Raw genomic sequence first — 19,355 nt, forward strand, 5'->3', positions numbered from 1 at the left:
ATAAAGAACATAGATCAAAGCAAATAACACACAAAAAAGTATAAAACGATTAACATAGAATGAATGTTGTTCTATTACTTTGAATTGATAAACTAACTAGAATTGATTGTAGTTTATAACATGAAAGAAAACAAAGGAGTGAAAATGGTAATCCAAAAAACTTAAAAATACTTGCAAATAAGTAAATAATTAAGTTGGAAATAATAATAATAATTTGAAGAATTAAAACGGTAATGACTACAAATTGAAGGGCCACATCGATACAAGCAAAAGGCCATATGTGGCTACACAGGCCACTTTACCAGGGTTAGGTTTATAAATTGATGCTGCAAGTCTTTTTTCTCATCTATGATACACAAACACATCATAGCTTTTCAAGAGATGGCTATTTTCTCTTTGTTTAGTATGTGAAATTGCTTTTACTGAAGTTTTTCTTAACATCTGAGAGACATCATAGTTTATTCAAGTTAATTCTTAAATATATGTCAAGAGAGTTCTCAACAATCACTATGACGTGGAGAATTATGCTTCATGGGTTAAAAATATAGCACGATTTGTCCTCAAATTCAACTCTCCATGTTATCATATTTTTACAGTGTTTGTGCGGTTGAAATATGCTTTAGCGCACCAGACATGCTATTATGTCATAAAAGCAGGCTTTTTTTAATCCTCTCATTTTATTGCTGCTGTAAAATATGTAACCGTTGCATTTTTTCAAGATTTGATTTACAGTTCTCTTGACTCTATGACTAACAAAAAAAACGTGTATTTTTGTCAAACAAACAATGCGTTTCATTCAACAAGTGTCGACAAAACGGCCGACACTTGGATAAACGACCGATGACGTCAAGAAGAGTCCAGATTTTGTCTGTAGGATTCAGTTCAAGTGGGTCGAGAGGTAAACAAGTCGGGAGGGAGTGACCCATGTTGTGCCAGATGTTGACGGTATTGGCTGTTTGTTCATTTTACGCTTTCGTGGTTATGAACATACTTTGTAGCCGCACCTTAAGACTAGACTCGTTTCTTCTACTTTCCCATTGTCTAAACAGTCCCACTTTCTTTCTTCGATCGCTTGTACTAATTCAGAATCTCATGTTAATGAAGAAACATCAAAACAAGGTTTTGTGATCAGTATGTGAGGTATAGCTAATACCTTCAATTAATATTATAATCCTAAATACTTGTTTTTGGTTGAGAAATACAGACCAGCTTTTAGCAACATTCAAGTGCTAATGGCAATATTATAGTTATACATATTTTTGAAAGGGACCCTCATTGATATTTTCATTTTGATTGATCTCCTTTTTTAGAAAAATGTTTAAATTATGATAAAAATATAGAAAGGTGTATAAATGTATCAATATTTGACAGCACTATATCAATGTTTTTTTAAGTTGTTTTTTTTACCATTGACCTAAATAAGACCTATTTATTTGTTCAGACTTTTTCTTAATTATATTTGGCTGCTATTTTGGTCACTGTGTTCTCTTGGTTTTAAAGTTTTCAATTTGTTTGTATTTTAAATGTTTATTGTTCTGTTTTTTAAGCGCTTTGTGACCCTGGTCTATGAAGGGCACTTTACAAATAATAATAATTACTTTCTTACTGACTTACATAGCTCTTCTATGGTTAACACTCCAATAAAGTGTTTGAACTGAAATAATGTATTTTTTATTTACAATTAACATGCAAATATTCACAGTGTTTGTTCATTTTCTTGTTGCAATTAAACGTCTGTCCTCTAGATGGCATCAGTCAAGGAAGAATGACATTTTTTGAGATCCTGGAGATGACTGAGGACGAGAGGATACAGTGACTCCAACAAGCTGATGTTTGGACATATTTTGGTTTCAAAACAAATAAAAGCAGTTACGACTTCGTCAAGAGTCATGTGGTCAGTAAATACAGAGTCAAGTACTCGACAATACTACAAATGTAGTATCACAATATATCGCATTATAGTGCATCGTTATGCGTATCATATCGCCCGATTCTTGCCAATACACGCCCTTACACCTTCTAATTTGAATACTTAAACTCCTTTTTTGTTTTCTTGAGATTATCTTATTCAATTTTTAGATCTATCGACGCATTAAAAGACATAGTTTTGTTTACCTTGTTGCCAACCGAAGACAATGTGGCATCTGATGTTCAACTTCAAAGTGATTTTGTTACCAAAAAGACAACATAAAAACACCTCAAATCTTGATTTTGGACTGTGGGAGGAGTCACAGAAAGACCCCAGAGATTTCGGGGTCCACTTTCTCTGCCGCTGCCATGAACGTAATGAACACAAGTGACGAACAAAAGTGAAATCAAACTCCAAGAAAGTTTGACGGAGGCGGTTTTAAATTGACGTGTGGTTGCGTAATCATTATTTTGACAGCAGGTAGCACCAATGGTGACCTTGTCCTTCTTCATCACGAATCAAACGTCCATTTGATTTATTCATCCGCTCCGTCCCCGGAGCGTCCCGAGCTGTTCCCATCTGACTCCACCTCTCGCTTGAACGCTCCGACTTAAAAGTGTCAAACGCCGATGCAAGACGGGCCCCAGTTACAATCCACGTCTCACGGCCTTTGGACGGATCTCCGAGTGGCTCCAATCTTTTGGAATCGCAGTAATCTGACCCGTCCAGTCGCCCCCCCCAACCCCGCCTCTGTTGTGCTACCATCAGCTGAGTGTTATTACTCTTCTTTGCACAGGGAAAATATGCCCCTGATTTCCATCGACCTGCCTCGGAATCAATGCTTTTAAAAATCTAAGACACCTTTTACTTAAGAGCAAAAGCATGCATTTTATGTTTTGACATGGTCGTATTGATCGAGGGGTGAGGAGGAGGAGGGAGGGAGGGAGGGAGGAAGGGGTGATGGTGGCGGTGGAGGGGGTGATGTTGACCTCTTTCTCGGTCCTCTCTCCTCCACAATCTTCACACTTCTCCCAGTTGCTGCCAGTGTCTGGTAACACTGCCATCCTTAATGGCTTTCCTGTGCTCCGTCTTCGCCCTCCACCTCCATGCCCTTCCTTCCTCCCCCCCTCCGTCTCTCCGGAGCCCCTCTTTCTCCTCGCTCTCCTTCTTCTTCTTCCTCCCTCCCTTCTAATCAATACTGTGGATCTCCCTGCTGTCCATACCCCACGTCACTCACTTTTGGCCCCCGCTGATAAATTATGGATGGGGGGGCCTCTCACATCACATCTAAAATTTCTATTGTGTTTGTCAATGGATGATCGATACATCGCCTCGTCTCGTCCTTCTTGGTGCTCTCGCCCTCCGTCCACTTTCATCCGCTCCACCACCTCCCTTTTTCTTTTTTTTTTTTTTAGTGTTTGTTTCTGATTTTGATTCCCTGGAAGTGAGCGGGGTCTCCCGGGGTTGTTCTCTAACAAAAAGGTAATCATCAAATAAACACATCCACCTCTGAGTGTCTACAAGGAAGACGGCGATTTACATTTTCTTTTCCTTCTCTTGTGATGCTTCTGTCTCGACCTGGACATGCTGAGGGAGTGTTGGACAATATCTTCATCTAAAGCAAGGGTCTCAGGAGATGATGTTCTTCTGCTAATCTTTTATTAGCGCAGGCCGTGAGAAAGATCCAGACATCACATCTTATCATTGAACTCCATGTATAACTTCATGTTTAACTGAATATATAGTTAAGATTAAGCCTAAACTCACACTGAATCCTACGGTGTCCCAGAAGTGACATTAATCTACTTTTTTTCATCTCTTGGGGTTCATATCTCGATATAGTCATATTTAAGGATATTTGCATCTCGCCATATTTTTAACCCTTGTGTTATCTCAGGGTCAAGGGGACAAATATGTTTGAGGTATCCCTTGTGTTGTATCTGGGTCAAGGTGAACGACCTCCACGACTGCATATGTATTTATGGATGCCAGGGAGGTCTTTCACCTCCGGGTCACCTTGACCTTTAGATAACTCAAAGGTTAAAGCAGTCACAAAGTGGGTCACCCCAAAATCAAACTCATATCCTACTCACCCTCATGTCGACTAAGGGTTGGGATTGTTTTGTGTTTTTTAAAGTATAGAATATAATTAAAATAACAAGTTAAAATGTACTTCAATTGGGTGAATAAAAAATAAGAGACCCTACCATTAAATTGGACATGTTATTTATTTCATTTTTTAATGAAATAATTAACAGATGAAATTAAATAAAAAGTAAATAATATTAAAGGATTATTTTCCTACATTCAGCATGTTTTAAAAATTGTGAATGTATAAACCAAAATCATATACCTGACCCAGGTTTTTCAACAGCTTTAAAAATAATAAGAATTAAAAAAAAAAGTGCTAATTGCCAGGATTTGTTTGGTTTTTAAATGATAGAATAGTTTATATTATTTTATTTTATTCAGACCTTTAATAAAGCAAACCAACGTACCTTAACCAGGTTTTTCAGCAGCTGTTAACAACTATTACAACTGAAAAACAAAAATATAAATAAATATTTATTAGAATATCAAGATCTCACAAGAGTTTTTGATTCAATAAATAAGTGGATGAATTCTTAGAAGAATACAAGTAGAAAAAACATTTGTCTCTGTTCTGTTGTATCCATAAAGTATCTGTTAATATAACGTCTTTTATCTACGTTCGTACGAAGACGGCAGAAAGAATGCGGCCACAGATTCACACACGCACACGTCTCAGTTTCGATTTCTCACACTCGTACTTTCTCTCACACAGAACTCCTGCAGGATCAGAGCGACGCTGGGGCTGTAATTTAAGTTGCGTCAGGCTTATCACAGCCTTAAGGTTCAGCTGTGATCTGTGGCCCCCGAGCAGCACCTGCTCCTCACACAACATCTCACCTCCCACCTGCTGACCACAGAGAAAACTATGCCGCCTCGTAACTTTCGGCGGTGGCTTCGGCCGCCTCCTCCTTTTCCATGACCACTTAACCCCTGACTCTGACTTTTAAGTGAAGGTCTGGTATGTGTCTGCCGTCCCTGGCATGGCAACCATTACCTTAAGTATCACGCAATCGTCTGTCAGCGGCAAACCAGCGTCGACAACACTCGACCGGTCTCGGCTCTCATTCCTTCTGCTTATAGAGGATCAGAGACGCAGAAAATACTTCTTCAAAAATGATGTCAACTTGCCTGTGATAAGTTATGACTGTCAATTGAAGTTTATTCAATTCATTATTATATTGATTTCTTCTTGATATTGTCATTAAACCTGCTGTTTACTTAACTGTAAGTATGTTGAGGAAGCAATCACATAAGAATAATTTAATATATTTTATTTTAGAATAACTTAAAATGTATGCATGATGAATGATATTCAAAAAGCATTTTTGTTCCTAATTTTTTTCAAATGTAGGTTGTATTTGTGCTTAACAACAGACCAGTGGATAATGCAAGATGTAATATGTAATATATTATATTATGTATCATTAGATACATTTTAGCAATTGAAATGAGGTCCATCTTTATATTTAATTATTAAATAAATTAGACATTTGTTGGACAAACGTTCAGCATTTTAAGGAAATAATTAAATAGAAGTAGTAAATCACATGTCACAGTTAACGCATAATTCTATTTTATTTAAGTTGTATTTATGCTTTAAAACAGACTAGTGCACAATGCAAGATGAAATACATACTTTAATACTATTAAAACAACTTACACCTATGATTCTTTTTCCACATTATATTTGTCTAGATTTATTTCATCCTTAATATTTGATATATTTTAAGCATTTGAAATAGGGTCATTGAATTTTTCACCGTCTGTATGTTTAAGAAATATTCATATAAGAATCATAATAAGGAAAAAAATAAATCAGAATATAACATTTCCCTACATTTTCTTCACCTTTATCATTAAATATCTTTTGTAGCATTAGGAATGTAGGTAATAAGCTCTAGGGTAACTTCTTTGTGTGAAAGGATTGAGTCACAATCCTTCAACATATTTGTGGATCCAGATGGTTATCTGTAAAATGTAATGACAGATAAAGACAAATGACTACTAACCTCAGTTTGAAAAGGGAAAAAAAACGATTATAATTCTTCACATTCTTTGGGATATTTAAGTATTTTTTATTGCTATAAATAATTATTTAACCTTTGAATAATTTCCTGAATAAGTAGTACTCGATAGAAAAAGACAAAACGCATTTCTTTTTACTTTTCTTTGTCTTTTGGGAGAATAAAAACGCCACTTTTGGCAGGTAAAGGACATTTCTGCGAACGCAACATCATTTCCCTTCTCTTGATCTTATCTACCATCGTTGACTCATCAGCTGCTTCATCTTTTTGCTACTTTTCTGCTCCGTGACCTTTCTTGCCTGGTGATAACCTGTGAAATGATGAAAAGCTCCACTGTAACACAAACAAAGTCAGAGTGAGCCGACTCAACCCTCCGACAACGTGATCTGCTTCGCTTCTGTCCTCACCTCTGATCCCCCCTGCACCCCCTCCACACCCCCCATCCTGTCCAGATCCTCGGACTTGGAAACAAAAAACAAAAAAACATCCCAGTTGCTCAGAGCTTAAATCTCCCTCCTCCTCCTCCTCCTCCATAAACCAAGGGTGAAAATGGCCCGGATGAATGTCCCCCTACAGACACCACCTCGTAGAAGTTTTATCAGTTTGCCAAATGAGCCCCTCTTTACCCGCTCGCGCTGATAGGGCGCCAGACGTGCCAGGACAGATGAGCTAAAGGAAAACTGGTTATCATCCAGAGAGAAGTCTTCTGTCAGCACCGGCTGATGGCTGTTTGTATCTGGCCTTCAGACGTGTTGGAAACTGACAAGAAAAGCTTATGAATCACCGTCGGAGATTTTCACTTTTGCTACATTTATCTTCAACAAGATGACTTTGTAAACTAACCTGTGAGTCGTTAGGTGTAGATTTATTATTCCAAAAATGTTCCTTGTATTAAAATAATCAATGTATTTTCATCTAATATTAGAAATAAAATATTTGTTGTTTTACTTGAGTTTTATTGAACTAAGGGTCTAAAAAAACGAATTACTAATTGAAAATTTAACCTAAAACATTTGCTATAAATTGTTATTATTTTAGTTATTTAAATGTAAAATAATATTAAAATATGTTGTTTTTTTTGTTAAGAGAGTGATGATACTGCACCTGTCATCAGTTTACTAGATCAAACTTTTCTTGTTAAATATAGCATTCTTGGCTTTTGACCTTTGACCTTTAAACATTTTAAACTTTATTGACACTAGAAAACAATGTTTTTTTTTCAGGTCCTACTGATGAACCAGACTCCTACTGGTCACAAAATTAAGCAATGAGACGCTTACAGTAAACGATTTCATTGGATCAGCCAGCTGTCAATCAAAACAGTTTGATTTGGTTTGGAAGATGAAACTAATGTTGTGAAGAAGTGAAGTGAGGCTGTCATCATGGAGGGATGGGTTGATGAAAGCATGCTATGAAGTAATGTTATGAATTTAAAGTGATTAAAGGTGTTTTATTTTTGAAAAATTCCCTGTACTCACTTTACTTTTATCACTCATTTCCTGCCTGAATTATCCTCTCAATATCCACGACAACAAAATATAAATACAACCGATTTTAGCTGCACTTTAAATTGGGACTCATATATATACTCGTATAAGTTTATATTTAATATATTTTTAACAAACAAAATGTATATTTACAATAACAGGAAGAATGATTGCAATTACATTCTTGGAGACTTCATACTCGATCTCAATCCTTAACTTAACTGTGTAATTGTTGACATCATTGATCTCTGTTTCTTATCTTAAAAGCACACAAGGATCATCATATCATAAGAATCGGTTGATTTTTGACTTAAAGAAACAGTGTCCTTGTAATGTCCAGAGCAGTGTTACAGGGTGGCGTGCTCAAATGTAGACCATACGTTATTTATTAAAAATAGAAAATAAATAAACATATTATGGCAGATTTTAATAATGATTTGTAGTTTTACTTGAGTTTATATATATATATATATATATTTATATATATATACAATTTCCCGAAGGAGACCTCGAGAGGAATCAATAAAATAAAGTTTTATCCATCCATCCGTCCGTCCGTCCATCCATCCATCCGTCCGTCCGTCCGTCCGTCCGTCCGTCCGTCCGTCCGTCCGTCCGTCCGTCCATCCATCCATCCATCCATCCATCCATCCATCCATCCATCCATCCATCCATCCATCCATCCATCCATCCATCCATTTGTAATGGTCTATAATTGTATATTAAAACATATAAATTACAAACAATTGTATAAATAGGTTTAAATTAAAACATGGATCACATACAGCAACATGTAACTAAACATATTCCTTTCTATTCCTCAAGTCGTTCTTCCACGAGTCAGAAGAAGAAAATAAAAGCACTTGGATCTGTCAGTTATCCACACACTCGACCTCTCGGGCTGTGACATCAGCGGTTCTTCTCCTCCTCTCTCCGAGCCGTCGCTTCGGATTTGCCTCCGAGCGCGGCAAGACTTCCTGATTTGTGTGACAAACACAAATGCTTTTAAATTCCCCGAGCCCCGGCTCCTAACCAGCCTCATACCTTGTAATGCATTATTCACTTCCTCCTCGTCTCGGGCTCTCCTCTCTCGCGCTCGTCGGGCAGAAGGACGGACGCCCAGGATCTCCCGGGCAGAAAATCCATATGGCCTTGACGTCTCTGCTTCAAGTGGGCAATTAATAGAAGTAGGAGAGTCGGATCGCTTGTCTCTCATAATTTAGTTTAAGGTAGGGTTTGTAATGATGTCATCAGGCGTGAGAGAAGCTCACGCGTTGACAACTGAGACACAGTTGGGATGTGGTGAGTTATTGGATGTTTACAGAGGTGTGTGTACCTCACGCGGTGAATCAATAACTTAAAACATCTGTATTATCGTCATGACATGCCATCGTTTTCATCCTTAATCCAATTCAAAACTCACACGACTTTTAACAGCCCGAAAGGAAATGTGTTTGCGGTATCCCTTGTGTGGTCTCTTTGTCAAGGTGACCCGAAGGCCCGAAAACACAAGTGTTTGTGGTACCCCTTGTGTTGTCGCTGGGTCAGAAAAAGGTGACCCTGTGGCCTGGAAAATATGTGTTTGTTGTATCCCTTGTGTTGTCCCTGGGTCAAGGTGACCCAAAGGCCCAAAAAAATGTGTTTGTGATATCCCTTGTGTTATGCCTGGGTCAAGGAGACCCAAAGGCCCGAAAAAAAATGTGTTTGTGGTATCCCTTGTGTTGTCACTGGGTCAAGGTGACCCGAAGGCCCGAAAACAAACGTGTTTGTGCTATTCCTTGTGTTGTCACTGGGTCAAGGTGACCCGAAGGCCCGAAAACAAACGTGTTTGTGGTATTCCTTGTGTTGTCACTGGGTCAAGGTAAGTAAGTAAGTAAGTAATATATATTTATATAGCGCTTTTCGAGACCAGGGTCACAAAGCGCTTTAACAATCAAAACAATACTCAAAACAGTACATACTTCAAAGATCAAGACAACACCGAGAACAACACAGGAGTTCGAGAAATTCAAGGAAAAGCCTGAACAAATAGAAACGTCTTAAGATGTTTCTTAAAGGAGTCAGTAGACTCCATCAAGCGCAAAGAGAGAGGAAGATTGTTCCAAGGCTTAGGAGCAACAGCCTGAAAAGATTTCTCTCCTCTGGTCCTGAGCCGTGTGCGTGGAACCATAAGTAGATTCTGATCCACAGACCTCAGAGCCCGAGCTGGGGTGTAAGGCTGGATCAGATCAGTGATGTAAGGAGGAGCCTGACCATGAATAGCTCTGAAAGTAAGAACCAGAATTTTAAAGTTGATCCTGAAAGAAACTGGAAGCCAGTGAAGAGTTTTAAGGACCGGAGAAATGTGAGTTCTTCTACTAGAGCGGGTCAGAATTCTCGCTGCAGAGTTCTGAATCAACTGCAGGCGAGACAGCTCCTTCTTGTTAAGACATGAAAACAAACTGTTACAATAGTCCAGACGAGAAGAAACAAACGCATGGATTACAAGCTCCAGATCATGTTGTGACAGCATTTTCCTAAGTTTAGAGATTTTTCTCAGTTGAAGGAAACAGTTTCTGGTCAGTTTTCTACAGTGTTGAACAAGAGACATGTCTTTATCAAATACAACACCCAGGTTTCTCAGGCTCAGTTTGACAGACTGACCTAAGTCACCCAAGTACTGACTCAACCCTGGAATCGTATCATCAGGAGCAATCACCAGAGTTTCAGTTTTGTCCACATTAAGCTGTAAAGTGTTTTCACTCAGCCATTGTTTGATTTCTAGCAAACAATTGACTAAGCTGTTCAGCCTTTGGGGCTCAGTTGGGTCAAAAGAGCAGTAGAGCTGGATGTCATCAGCAAAAATGTGATAAGAAACATCTGGAAATCTCTGAATGATTTTACCAAGGGGAATCAAGTACAGCAAAAACAATAAAGGACCCAGAACAGAACCTTGAGGGACTCCACACAACAGATCTGCCGATTCAGACCTCATTTGATTGGCAGATACACTAAAACTGCGCCCAGAAAGGTAAGATGAGAACCATTCTAACACAGACCCAGACAGTCCCACTTCATCCCTTAGTCTTCTCAGCAGGATCTGGTGATCAACTGTGTCAAAGGCTGACGACAGATCCAAGAGAACCAGAACAGTGAATTTACCAGAGTCAGCCGACATCATGATGTCACTGGACACTTTCAGTAAAGCTGTCTCCGTAGAGTGATGTTTACGGAAGCCAGACTGAAACTTCTCATGGATGTCGCTCTGATCCAAGAACAAAGACAGCTGCTCGGACACCACCTTCTCCAAGATCTTGGACAAGAAAGGGAGCTTAGAAATAGGCCTGAAATTACTGAGGTCAGTTGGGTCTAAGCCTGGTTTTTTGAGCAGAGGCTCCACAATGGCATGTTTAAATGCATTGGGAAAAACCCCTGTGGAAAGGGAGAGGTTCACCATATTGGTAACCCAGGGGCCAATTACATCAAATACTTTGATAAAAAGCCTACAAGGAAGGACGTCATCTGAGCAAGAGGAGGGTTTCATCTTGTTCACTAGTGCTGAAATATCACCCAAAGATACAGCAGAGAAGGATGACCAAGAGGAGGAGATGTTCTCAGAGACAGTAGGGGTTCCCAACAAAGGGGGAGAGATTTTCTCTTTGATCAATTTAATTTTGTCAATGAAAAATCTCAACAATGCATTGCTGTCAGCTTCACAGAAGACCGGCGTGATTTGAGGAGCAGGAGACACGAGAGAATTAATCGTGTCAAACAAAACTTTGGGGTTTTTCCTATTTGCTGCTACCAGTTTTCTGATGTAATCAGATCTAGCAGTTTCTACCATCTCATTGTAAGAAGTCAACAGATCCCTGAGGTGAAGTCTGTGCACCTCAAGTTTAGTAGACTTCCAGAGACGCTCAGTCTTTCGACAAAGTCTCCTCAGACTCAGGAGATCTTCATTTGTCCAAGGGCACCGTTTTTTCTGAATTTTCAAGTTCGATTTAACAGGTGCCACTTGATCTAGTATTTCAACACAATGATCAGTAAAACAGTGAATCAAACTGTCCACATCTGGACAGTCATCAAAGGAAAGATGGTCAAACATAGCAGAAAAACTGTCTGCAGTATCGGCTGAGATGACACGCCTCTGAGACCTAACTTTCAAAGGCTTAGGTTCAGGGATGACAGACAGACAGACCCGAAGGTGACCCGAAGGCCCGAAAATAAACGTGATTGTGGTATTCCTTGTGTTGTCTCTGGGTCAAGGTGACCCGAAGGCCCGAAAGAAAATGGGTTTGTGGTATCCCTTGTGTTAAACGACCTCCCTGGCTTCCAGAAATACATATGCAGTGGTGGAGGTCGTTCATCTTGACCCAGAGACAACACAAGGGATATCTCTAATCACACAATTACATTTTTTTTTGGGCCTTTCTGTCACCTTGACCCTGATCCTAATACAGTGATGGGAAATTCAATTTTCCCAGGGGCCACATTTCATACAGAGACTGTTGTACGGGGCCATCAATGAAAACAATAAAAATATATATAAATGAATAAATAAAGCAGTAAAATATAACTTTATATAATGGAACATAAAGTTACAAAAATAAACGCAATAAAAACTAGAAAATATGTTTTTATTATTATTTTATATAACTTTGATTGAAAAACTATTCTGATTCAAAAGCCTTTTTTTCCAATCGTATTAAATATTTTCTTTAATCTTTTTAAGGGACAACATTCCCCCAAAAAACCCAACAACAACAACTTTTTGCCATATTTAAAGTTTAAAATTTAAAAATAATATTAATTAATACTAAATAAGTGAGAGAAAAGGGTTTATAAAGGTCCGCAAGTGGGTCCCCGGGCCGCACATCATATTAATGCAGATCTCCTGCCCTAAAATAATTCTTAAAAATGTGTTTATTTTTATTTTAGTAATAGTAATGCTTCTAATAGTATTCAGTCTGTTTTTTTTTCTAATGCAGAGAATATCCCTTTAAAGTAATTTTGTATCAAATATATAAACACTCAAAATGTTTTCAAACTTATTTTTTGTGTCTATGATTTGTATTATAATTATCATTTGTATTTGTATCTTTTTCTTATTAATATTTATTAATAATAACTTATTAATTAATTATTTTACCCAAATATTACAAACAAATGATCATAAATTTAAAAGATTTTTTGGAGGACTTTTGGAAGAAAATAATATTGTACTTCTGAACTCCTCTTCATGTTACGGTTCATCAAGTTCCAAACCTTTTTTGAGTCTTTCCGTTTACCTACTCATCATTTACGAGCTCGACAGTCTTGGATGTCTGATTCGTGACTGGCATCTTCGTACCGTGCCGATCTCTCACGCTGCCGAGGCCTTTTATTTTCCTCGCGCCTCGTCTCCTCGTCCTCGCCGACACTCCAGCGCCATCCCCGGCAACCCGGCCCGTCTGCTTCTTAATGGTGAAAAACGAGAGCTGTCATGTCGTAATCGTGTAATAACCGCGCACGGTGTCACTTTCTGCAATTAATGGAGACGCTGTGACTGGGCCGCGTAAATCCTGGCTAAGTCGGGATGCCGAGAGGTAGAGTGAGGGAGACGGGGACGGCTTAGAGCCGGACGGGTCACTTTACAAGTTTTCGTTTAATTAATAGTTTGAGTTTGTGGATGTTTAACAGACAGTAGTGAGAGGTTTTTTTTCTACTTATGTTCTTATAAGCACGATGTAGCCTTTCTTTTGACTTTATTTATGAATCTGAAAACCTACTTAAAGACACACAAAACGACATGAAGACGCACAACTGTGGAACTGCCTGCAGATTTGGAAAAGTTGTATTAACAGTCTGCAGGCCTGACTCCACCACAGGACCACCAACATAAGCTAATTCAAACTTTCAGAGACATCTTAAAGGGATTGTTCACCAGTACTCATTTTTTATACTCGTCCTCAAGTCGACTACAAGGTTGCATTCTGTTTTTGGAGTTATAGGCGAAAAGTATGTGACCATTTGACGGTAGCGATTAGCGCCCACTTTTTTCTTCGTCCAAATGGACACACTTGACAACATCCAAATACCTCCAAACTGCTCTTTTCTTGTGTCCATGTTGTATTGAAGCCTCGACAAGAGAAGTAGTTAGCAAGAAAAGTTCAACAAGTCTTTTTTTAACATAGTTTGTAGCAGATGCTAATAGGCTAACATGCTACGTAGACAGGAAACACTCAAAGATGAGTAAATCTCGCTTGAGTTGAGTTGTCCCCGTCTGTGTAGCATGTTAGCTTTTTAGCTTCTACCAAAAACAAGCTTAAAATATATACGTGTTTGAGTTTTTTTCCAAGCAATTTCTGTTGTCGAGGCTTCAATAAAAGATGGACGACACAGACGAGCAATATGGAGGTATTTTGATGTCTTTAAGTGTCTTTTAGGACGACAACTGAGCTCCAGTCGCTACATTAAAATGAACAAACATTTTTGCCTATATGTCTAAAAAGGATAAGAATACTCCCAAATAATCCCAACCCTTAGTCGACATGAGGGTGAGTAGAAAATGAGTGAAGCTTTAACCCAGCCATGTCTGACGAGTTGTTCCCTAGCCAGAGTGTTCCCTCTACACTCCTATCCTTCCGTGTTAGACTCCTGAAATGCTTTGTTAAAGTGCTCTTCTCCAAGTCTTGGCCAAATGACGGTTTAACAAGCGTCATATTTTAGCATCACCTCATTATCGTTTTATTTTCGACGAGCAAATTGGCCGCTAAAGCGTTCGCTCACATCTATGGAGTGTTTGTAAAAAGAGTGAGTTTTGGGTGGGAGGTCGTGATTTTTTTTACAGGGGTCAGACGGATGAGGTGAGCCACGCTAGCTGTCGGCGTGGCAGCGATAATGACTTGACTGGGGCGGGGGGCGTGGTCTGTTGTAGGTTTACGAGGTGTTAGCATAGCTTGATGTTTATGAGGGAGTGTGGATTTTTAGCTTCAGGTGTGCAGATGTTGAGGGATGTTTCTCGTCAATATGTCGCGGTCGGATGAATGAACTGATGTGAAGTTACTTCAGAAATGTCCGTGAAGAATATTGGTTTGATAGAGATCACCATAAAGAAGTGTTGGGAAATTACATTTTTTCATTGTAGGAGCAAAAAAAAATTTATTTTACCGGATTTTACATGACTTTTCATTTTCTTCAAATCTTCCCATTATTTAAAATGTTTTTAATAATTACTTAAATCTTTTTAGGGGGCAAAATTAAGAAATCCTAAAGCCAAACCCTATAGCCATATTTAGATAGTATTGAATACTATAAATAAATACAAAATGTCTTTTTATTTTAGGGAAAAAAAACATTGTTTTTCGCTTTATTAAACCTTTAAGAATTCTATCTTTTATTCGTTGATGTTTAAAATGTAGATAAAGTAAAATTGTCTTTATTTATCTATATAACTAGTCTTTCTTTTTTATTATCTTCATTATTTATTCATCTTTTTAAATGTAATTTAGCATTTATATATATATATTTTACAAAACTAACTTAATGTATATGCTTTTTTATTTTATTTTACATGTTTTAGATAAATAAAAACAAAATGATATAATTATGTATTTGGATAAACTCTAAACATTTGCAAAGACTTCAAATAAATATAAAATATTTCAAGAATCATCAAAGTTGGTTTGCTTATATAAGCATAAGAGAACATTTTATTATATAACCAAAATCTTTTTTCTCTTTTTTTTTGTAAATAAATAGCAAAACGTTTTGAATTGTAAATATTTTTCTCATTTTTGTTTATGTATTCAAACTTTTTTTCCATTAAGTAAACATTTTTATTAATATTAAAACAGATATTCTATAATATTATTTCTCTTTTTTAAATGTAATTACTCATTAATATTTTATATAGTTATACCTACTCAATAAATATATTTTTATTAATGTATTTTTATATATTTTATATATATATTATATAATATTATATTTATTTAAAAAAAAATTTAGGACAATTTATAATTTTTATAGTCTTTCTCAAAACTCTGACATTTCCAAAGACTTTAATCTTTGACAAAGATAAAAAAATAAAAAAATCTTTGTCCAAGTTTATTTGCCATCTCCAAAAGTTTAAAGTCTAAAAGTAGAGCACCTAAGGTTTGACGTCTTTCAACTTCTCTGAGAGAAACGCACCCAGACATGTGTCTTCTCAGTCTGTGGTCTACGTTGTTCCTGTCCTCGGGCTGATCACACTTTCTCTTTCTTCCCTCGGCTCATCAGTTTACTTACAAAATAGATCTTGTCACGGTTATTGATGTATAATGCAGTGACACCGGCGAGCCCGTTCTCCCTTTAATAACACTGGAATCTTTTTTAATATTAAGTGATTTGGCATAGATCTCTGTGACAGAATGAAAGTGGTACAGCGATGATCAAACGCTGGCGTGTTTCAGGTCACGTCTTCTCCGTCTGTCTGTCAAAGTCACTCCGGAGAGGGTTGAGGGGGGGGGGGAAACGAGCAAGGCACTATGACTGCGGGGAATTTCTCCTAAAAACAATGCCAAATCACTCACTTTTCCTGCTCCGCCCCGTCTACCCTGGAGATGTGTCAGGATCCAGCGTCTGTCACAGTATCCCAGGGCGGCCTCTGGATCCAACGACGCCGCGGCGCCGCTTGTCTTGTCACCTGTTATCTTTACCATGTCTGAGAGTTCTGCATCAGATCACTCACAGCTACTATTAACACGCGTTTAGGAGTCCGACAAGATGAGCCACGTCTACTGCAGCTCATGACCTTGGATGGCTGCGATTAATCAGTACGAAAAAACCCTCCTGGGGTTATATGACTTGATCATGATACGATATATTCAGCTCGAGATACGATATATTCAGCTCGAGATACGATATATTCAGCTCAAAATCGGCTATATTCATCTCACGATACGATATATTCATCTCACGATACGATATATTCAACTCACGATACAATATATTCATCTCACGATACAATATATTCTGCTCACGATACGATATATTCAACTCACGATACAATATATTCAGCTCACGATACGATATATTCAGCTCACGATACAATATATTCAGCTCACGATACGATATATTCAGCTCACGATACGATATATTCAACTCACGATACAATATTTCCATCTCACGGTACGATATATTCAGCTCACGATACGATATATTCAACTCACGATACAATATTTCCATCTCACGGTACGATATATTCAGATCACGATACAATATATTCAGCTCACGATACAATATATTCAGCTCACGGTACGATATATTCAGCTCACGGTACGATATATTCAGCTCATGATACGATATATTAATCTCATGATACGATATATTCATCCCATGATACGATATATTCAGCTCACGATACAATATATTCATCTCACGATAAGATATATTCATCTCACGATACGATATATTCAGCTCGCAATGCGATATATTCGGTTCTCAATACAATTTGATGAGACAAATTTAGCTCATAGTAAGATTGGACACAATATATTCATAAAAGACACAAAATTCAATGCAATATATATACATATTTTAGGAGACACTGCATTTTAGTTACATGAGCTTTCAAAGTAGCTGGGAGCGGCTGTATCCTCTCATCCCCAGTCATCGCCCAGATCTCGCAAGATTTCATTTTTCCTTTGGCTGCGTAGAATGTCCTTTCTGCTGCCATCTAGTGGCTGGAAGTTTAATCGCAACACCAAAGTGAACAAACTCTGTTAATATATATACATGGAATAATATAAAAGTAATTATTTTTATTTTACACAAACCTTATTAAAGTATAAACTAAACAACTATAAAAAAAAGTATTCTTCATTCAACTTGAGTGTGGCCCCACTTTTCTTTAGGTTGTGTCAGCGAGCACTGTACTGAAAATATTTAATCAGATGAAAAAGTTTTTGACGGAAATTCAGTCAAGTCATTTTGTGGTTGGCATGGGTTAAGTACATTTGTATTATTTAATCAAAATGGATTAATTTGATTCTTAATTTTAACAGTCCTTCAATGTAATAGATTCAGTGCGGTTGTACAGGCCTGTGCTCGCTGAGTTCTTTTCTAGTTCCTCAACTTGTAAGAAAAGTTGGCTTAGATTTTCATGTTATTTTGTATTTGTATTTATGTATTTAACCTGCTCTCTGAGTTGGTTTTAGAAGTCAGAATGATCACTTTCTCAGTTTGGTAAAAACATCTAGTTGGTAGAAGAGCTCTGTCACCTGTTAGAGACTCAGATATTACCAAGTCCCTCATAAAATATAGTTATCTTTAGCAGTGACGCTTGTGTTCAACTGGTATTTCCTCCTCCTCCATCACTGTGTGGTACATGGCTGCAACTGTCTGGCAGTGGTTTGTTGTGATTCAACTAAGTGTCGCTCCTTTGATCCAGATGCTTTATAGATTTGGATTCATCATTTATCAAAGAGAAAAGAAACACATCCATCATACTTTAATTAGAAGAGTTGACAGCAGGTATGAGTCACCAACGATCTGATCCTCCTTTAATGAAGTTAATCGTCTCACAATTACTGTCATCATCGTCTCAAGAGGTATGAAAAGTATAAGGTGACAGTTGTACTTTGTCAAACAAGCAGAGAGATTAAAAGGTGAATCAGATCACACTAAGATCTTTGTAGTTCAGCTTTATTGCTTTTTATGTAATTGTCAAGTCCTGAAGGGATTTAAAAAAACAACAAGTGTTCAGGTGTGTCAGATGTGGCTTCATAGATAATTCAAAGATACGTCATAGATACATGCATCAACAGTTTTCTTATCTCGAAAGTTATTATCTTAATAAGATACTATGACTACTACTATGACCACTACAATGACAGCTTCTCCTACGACTTCTACTACTCCTACTCCTGCTACTAGTAATCCTGCTACTACTACTAAACACTGACTACTTCTACTACTATTTGTATTACTAATAAGACCACTACAATGACTACTACTCCTATTACTCCTACTACTACTACTAAAAACCTACTTATAAAATTATGATTACTAAAACTACTATTACTACTATGACTACTACAACAACTACTATTGCAACTTTATTCCTACTGCTACTACTGCTACTGCTACTACCACTACACCGACTTCTACTTCTATGACGACTACTACAACTACCATGACTATTACTTCCATGACTACTAATATGACTACTTCTAAGACCTCTATGACTACTACAATGACTAAAACTAAGACTTCTACTATGCCTACTACAACTACTATAATTATTACTACTACGACTCCTACTAATAATACTCCTACTAGGACTATTTCTACAATCAGTATTTTTACTTCTACTACTAAAATTACTACTACGACTACTGCCGTTGTTACTAGTATGACTACTTAAACTGCTAGGACTTATACTGTTACTACTCCTACTACTACTACTCCTACTACTTCTACTACTCCTCCTGCTCCTACTATGGCTATAACTACTCACTACTACTACTCCTAGTACTAATATTACCACTACTGTGATGAATACTACAAATAAAAATCCATTTACAACTTAAGTATAATATTAATAATAAGTCATTTATTTCTCCATGATTAATATTTTTTCCTTCTAAATAATGTACTTTGCTTATATTCTTATACTGGAAGTTAGTTATTACAACTTTAAATTCGTAAAATAAAGTAATATTAAAAAGAAATATGAAAAACTGAACAAGTATCAAATCCTGATATAAAAATGTTTAGAGAAGGAAAAACGTTGTGTGATTCAAGAACAAATGAAAAAGACAGATCAGGACGTTTAAATGTTTGAACTCTTCTCTAGCGTCTGCAGTGACAGGAAGATTAAGTTCGCCGTACAAAGTGGTTGTA

Source organism: Callionymus lyra, chromosome 6, assembly GCF_982586985.1.
Source record: "Callionymus lyra chromosome 6, fCalLyr1.hap1.1, whole genome shotgun sequence".
NCBI classification, from domain to species: Eukaryota; Metazoa; Chordata; class Actinopteri; order Syngnathiformes; family Callionymidae; genus Callionymus; species Callionymus lyra.